Here is a 7026-nt window from a genome sequence, read left to right as displayed (position 1 = left end):
CCATCTATTTCCCATGGAGTGATGGGACCAGATGCCATGATCTTCGTTTTCTGAATGTTGAGCTTTAAGCCAGCTTTTTTGCTCTCCTCTTTCACTTCCATCAAGAGGCTTTTTAGCTCCTCTTCACTTTCTGCCATAAGGGTGGTGTCATCTGCATATATGAGGTTATTGATATTTCTCCCAGCAATCTTGATTCCATCCTGTGTTTCTTCCAGTCCAGCATTCCTCATGATGTACTCTGCATAGAAGTTAAATAAGCAGGGTGACAATATACAGACTTGATGCACTCCTTTTCCTATTTGGAACCAGTCTGTTGTTCCATGTCCAGTTCTAAGTGTTGCTTCCTGACCTGCATACAGATTTCTCAAGAGGGAGGTCAGGTGGTCTGGTATTCCCATCTCTTTCAGAATTTTCCACACTTTATTGTGATCCACACAGTCAAAGGCATTGGCATAGTCAATAAAGCAGAGATAGATGTTTTTCTGGAACTCTCTTGCTTTTTCCATGATCCAGCGGATGTTGGCAATTTGATCTCTGGTTCCTCTGCTTTTCTAAAACCAGCTTGAACGTCAGGGAGTTCACAGTTCATGTATTGCTGAGGCCTGGTTTGGAGAATTTTGAGCATTACTTTACTAGCATGTGAGACGAGTGCAATTGTGCGGTAGTTTGAGCATTCTTTTGCATTTCCTTTCTTTGGAATTGGAATGAAAACTGACCTTTTCCAGTCCTGTGGCCACTGCTGAATTTTCCAAATTTGCTGGCATATTGAGTGAAGTGTGGGTGGCTGTGAGAGCCGGCTCACTAAATGGGGCGAGAGGAGCTACCCTGTGTCCAAGGTCAGGGGCAGCACCCGAGAGGAGCTACCCTGCATCCGAGGTCAGTGGCCTTCAGAATGGGAGAAAATAATAGCAAACGAAGCAATGGACAAAGAATTAATCTCAAAAATATACAAGCAACTCCTGCAGCTCAATTCCAGATAAATAAATGACCTAATCAAAAAGTGGGCCAAAGAACTAAACAGACATTTCTCCAAAGAAGACATACAGATGGCTAACAAACATATGAACAGATGCTCAACATCACTCATTATCAGAGAAATGCAAATCAAAACCATAATCAGGTACCATTTCACGCCAGTCAGAATGGCTGAGATCCAAACGTCTACAAGCAATAAATGCTGGAGAGGGTGTGGAGAAAATGGAACCCTCTTACACTGTTAGTGGGAATGCAAACTAGTACAGTCACTATGGAGAACAGTGTGTAGATTCCTTAAAAAACTGGAAATAGAACTGCCATATGACCCAGCAAACCCACCCCTGGGCATACACACTGAGGAAACCAGAATTGAAAGAGAAACGTGTACCCCACTGTTCACCACAGCACTGTTTATAATAGCCAGGACATAGAAGCAACCTAGATGTCCTTCAGCAGATGAATGGATAAGAAAGCTGTGGTACATATACACAATGGAATATTACTCGGCCATTAAAAAGAATACATTTGAATAAGTTCTAATGAGGTGGATGAAACTGGACCCTGTTATACAGAGTGAAGTAAGCCAGAAAGAAAAACACCAATACAGTATACTAACACATATATATGGAATTTAGAAAGATGGTAAGATAAGCCTGTATGTGAGACTGCAAAAGAGACACAGATGTATAGAACAGTCTTTTGGACTCTGGGGGAGAGGGTGAGGGTGGGATGATATGGGAGAGTGGCACTGAAACATGTAAGTTATCACATATGAAACAAATCGCCAGTCCAGATTCAATGCATCAGACAGGGTGCTTGGGGCTGGTGCACTGGGATGACCCAGGGGGATGGCATGGGGAGGGAGGTGGGTGGGGGATTCTGGATTGGGAACACATGCATACCCATGGCGGATTCATGTCAATGTATGGCAAAACCAATACAAAATTGTAAAGTAAAATAGCTAAATAAATAAAACTGAAAAAGAAAAAAAGTTTTCACATTTTGTTGTGAGCTACACAGGCAAAGGCTTTAGCATAGTCAATGAAGCAAAAGTAGATGTTTTTATGAAATTCTCTAGCTTTCTCTGTAATCCAATGAGTGTTGTTTGGCTCTAGGTGAGTGATCACTCCATTATGGTTATCCAGGCCATTAAGATCTTTTTTATACTTCTGTGTATTCTTCCCACGTCTTCTTAATATCTTTTGCTTCTGTTAGGTTTTGTTCTTTATTGTGCCTATTTTTGCATGAAATATCCCCTTGGTAACTCTCATTATCTTGAAGAGATTTCTAGTCTTTCCCACTCCATTGTTTTTCTCTATTTCCTTGCATTTTTCACTTAAAAAGGCTTTATTATCTCTCCCTGCTACTCTCTGGAATTCTGCATTCAGCTGGGTATATCTTTCCTTTGGTCCTTTGTCTTTCACTTCTCTTGTTTTCTCAGCTATTCGTAAGGCCTACTCAGACAACATTTTTGTATTTCTTTTTCTTGGGGATGTTCTTACTCCTTGTCTCCTGTACAGTGTCACAAACCTCCATCCACAGTTCATCAGGCACTCTGTCTATCAGATCTAGTCCCTTAAATCTATTTCTCACTTCCACTATATAATCATAAGAGATTTGATTTAGGTCATACCTGGATGGCCTACTGGTTTCCCCTATATTCAACTTAAGGTCTGAATTTCACCAAAAAGGGGTTAATGATCTGACCCACAGTCTGCTCATGGTCCTGTTTTTGATGACTGTATAGCACTTCTCTATCTTTGGCTACAAAGAATATAATCAATCTAATTTGATATTGGCCATATAGTGATGTCCATGTGTAGAGTGTTGTTGGAAGAGGGTGTTTACTAGTGCCAATGTGTTTTGAAAAACTCTGTTAGCCTTTGTCCTGCTTCATTTTGTACTCCCAGGCCAAACCTGCCTGTTACTCCAGGTATCTCTTGACTTCCTGCCTTTACATTCCAGTCCCTTGTGATGAAAAGGATATCGTGTGTGTGTGTGTGTATGTGTGTTTAGTTCTAGGTCTTGTAAGTCATCATAGAACCTTTCAACTTAAACTTCTTCATCATTAGTAGTTGGGGCCATGATTTAGATTACTGTGATATTGAATGGTTTGCCTTGGAAACAAACTGAGATCATTCTGTTGCTTTTGAGATTGCAACCAAATACTGCGTTTTGGACCATTTTGATGACTATGAGGGCTACTCCACTTCTTCTAAGGGATTTTTGTCCACAGTAGTAGATATAATGGTCATCTGAATTAAATTTCCCTATTTCCATCCATTTTAGTTCACTGATTCTTAAAATGTTGATGTTCACTCTTGCCATCTTCTGTTTGGCCACTTTCAATTTACCTTTATTCACAGACATAACACTCCAGGTTTCTATGCAATATTGTTCTTACAGCACTTGACTTTCACTGCCAGACACATCCACAACTGGGTGTTGTTTCCACTTTGGCTCAGCCTCTTCATTCCTTCTGGATTTATTTCTCTGCTCTTCTCCAGGAGCATATTGAACACCTACTGACATGAGGGTTTCATCTTTCAGTCATGTCTTTTTGCCTTTTCTTATAGTTCATGGGGTTCTCAAGGCAAGAATGCTGAAGTAGTTTGCCATTCCATTCTCCAGTAGTTGCCATACTCTCCCTTAAAACAAATTTACATCTTTTCACCTTACCCAAATTACTGGATTCTGTTCAGGTTCTCCTCCCTTTGCTAGGGCCAGTAAATTAACTCCAAGTAGAAAAACAGTATTATGGTAGGGCTCATCTCACTGATTTTTCTTTTTTCAGAGATCATAATCCTGCACTATATATTGTCAAATATCTAAACACAATGGTTGCATATATATTTTACCCTGTTCTCAAGTCATTTAATGTGGATGGCTGAGTCTCATACAATTACTCTTTCATAGATAGAAATTGCATAGGTTTTTACTCCCTGGCCTTATCAACTAAAGAATCTAGCAATTGTTATTGAAGGGAAACCTGGTCCCATGTATCCATATGAAACTCTTTAGTTTCTTTATTCTTAGCAACTATTCTGCATGGGTTTTATAGTCCCAAAGAATTAGCCTTCCACCAGCACCTGAACTGTCATATTCGCAGAAAGTAAAAGGAGCTGAATCAGATAAACTCTTGAATGTTTTCCTTTCTTCAGTGTCTTAATCCTTGGAGTTCTCATTACCTCCATAACTCTACAGCTTCAAAATGCTTAACTTTTATGCAAATGCTGTACTTGTTTTGCTCTAAGCAATGGTACTGCTTTAGCTGCTCTATGCCACTGGGAAACAGAAGTTCTCATATGCATTTTCAAACTAGTTTCTCTTCCTCAAGAATTATTAAAGCGAATCTTTCTCCCTCAAACCACTAAACTTATATTCTAAATGCTTATTACTGTTACATAATCTATCTTTTTAAAAGCTTCTAACAAAGTATCATGTTAAAGAGCAACATCACAGACAGATGGACACAAATAAACACACAGCATAACATGATTTATTTAAACCTAAGGAAAACATTGTGTATATATTTGAATGGATATTAATAAAGGTAAGAAGAATAATCTATATTATTTTTAAATTTTTGTGGATTAGGAAAATGAAAGAAATTACTTAATATTGTATATGTGGGCTATATCTTTTTTATTATTTATGTTTTACAAGAAAACCCTTATTTAGTTCAGTTCAGTCGCTCAGTCATGTCCGACTCTTTGCAACCCCATGAACCTCAGCACGCCAGGCCTCCCTGTCCATCAGCAACTCCTAGAGTTTACCCAAACTCATGTCCATTGAGTCAGTGATGCCATCTAACCACCTCATCCCCTGTCGTCCCCTTCTCCTCTTGCCTTCAATCTTTCCCAGCATCAGGGTCTTTTCAAATGAGTCAGCTCTTTACATCAGGTGGCCAAAATACTAGAGTTTCAGCATTAACATCAGTCCTTCCAATGAACACCCAGGACCAATTTCCCTTAGGATGGACTGGTTGGATCTCCTTGCAGTCCAAGGGACTCTCAAGAGTCTTCATCAACACCACAATTCAAAAGCATCAATTCTTTTGCACTCAGCCCTCTTTGTAGTCCAACTCTCACATCCATACTTGACCATACATGATCCATACATTATTTTATTAAATATGTTTTTTAAAATGCAATAAAATAAATCTAATTTCAAATAATAGGTAGCATTTTATTATCAGTAGATTATTTTTGACCTTCATAAAATACTGCCCAGTGACTACCCTGTGCCTGGGTAGTCTCTTCCAGTTTCACCTGTGACTACTGTCTGTCCTCCATTTTGCACTATGGCCACGTGGAAATGGAAATGATTCTAAAGTCATGCACATGATATGTGGATTACTTGCCTCTCCTTGCACTATGTAAGATTTTATGTATATTGAAAAGCCATTGTTGCTTAGACTAAAGTCTCTCTTTCATGGTACTAAGTCTGGGTCACCTTTAGAAAACTTATCACTGTCAAAACAACTAGATTGTTTTCCTGTATGTGTTTAATTTGCCAAGTGTGATTAACAATGGAAAATTTTTCTTTCTCACATTTGAAAATCACTGGGCCTATCTCTTGCATATATTAGGAGGGATTAGTATATGGAATTAGGTAATTTATAACACTCAAAACTCTAGTAATCCCCATGTAAACAATACCCTATTTGGATGGTAAAAGAAACAGCTATACATAGAAAAAATTAAGAAGCACTGGAATGAAGGTTGAGTCCTGAATCTATTTTACTTGCCAGAACAACCTCTGATATACAAAATTATATTGGTATGTGGTAATTTGTTTTTCTAATCCCTAATTTCCTCCCCAGATATGATCTAGAAACTGTGAAGAATATAGTCTCAAGAGTATATTAAACATGGAGTATGATAGAATCATACCTTTCTCAAATAGCACTCAAATATTGTTATAGTAAAAATTGGAAAATTGAAAAAGTAATTAGATTAACATAATTACTTTGAACATGATAACATCACATTTGAGAATATATGGACTCTTTATGAAATAATAATTTGTATGTTGTATTTATTTTTCTGGAGATTATCAGTTTGTACAGAATAGATATTATTTATGCCATCAACATGGCTTATATAGCCCCCTAAACAGCAATCACATTATACAATTTTAAATAAATAGTGGTTTAATCAAGTTTTTGCCTAGTTAAGGATTTAGTTTAGAAAATATCTTGCTCTGCTGCTGTTGCTAAGTCGCTTCAGTCGTGTCTGACTCTGTGTGACCCCATAGAGGCAGCCTACCAGGCTCCTCCGTCCTTGGGATTCTCCAGGCAAGAACGCTGGAGGGGTTGCCATTTCCTTCTCCAATGCATAAAAGTGAAAGGTGAAAGTGAAGTCGCTCAGTCGTGTCTGACTCTTCGCAACCCCATGGACTGCAGCCTACCAGGCTCCTCCGTCCATGGGAGTTTCCAGGCAAGAGTACTGGAGTGGCTTGCCATGGCCTAGTCATGGCCAATAATCTTGATAATATCAATTGCATATTATCTCAAGACACTTGAAATTTTTAAGATCGATGGCTTCTGTTCATAAATGTCCAAATTATTTGCAATAATAGACACAATTAAAACAGTATTTTAACATACCCCACCTTAAGAAGCTACCTGTATTTGGAAGAACATTGAAATAATAATGTGCTTTCATTGCTTTTTTAAACATGTTAAGTAGTCTAGACATACATAAAAATTAGAAAACAATTCAATTTCTTCATTTCATTAAGGAAAATATAAGCAAATTAATAAAAGCAAGTGTTTTTATTGTAAATAAAGATTGATGCAACTTATTAAAATTATATTACAAATTGGAAAATTAGATATACTTTCTGAACACATATTAGCATTTACTGTATAATATATTGTATATAAGTATTTTATATATTGATATATATGGATATAGACATGGAGACAAAAATAAAATGTATGCTGTTAGAATTTTAGACGGATTTGTGCTAATTCCTAAACACGTAAGTGAAAGTGTTTTTCAATCAGTCATGTTGGACTCTTTACAACACCATGGACTATAGCCC

The sequence above is a fragment of the Capra hircus genome, chromosome 7, assembly GCF_001704415.2.
Source record: "Capra hircus breed San Clemente chromosome 7, ASM170441v1, whole genome shotgun sequence".
In the NCBI taxonomy this organism is placed as follows: domain Eukaryota; kingdom Metazoa; phylum Chordata; class Mammalia; order Artiodactyla; family Bovidae; genus Capra; species Capra hircus.
The sequence above is the reverse complement of the archived record's forward strand: the minus strand, read 5'-3'. Positions refer to the sequence as shown.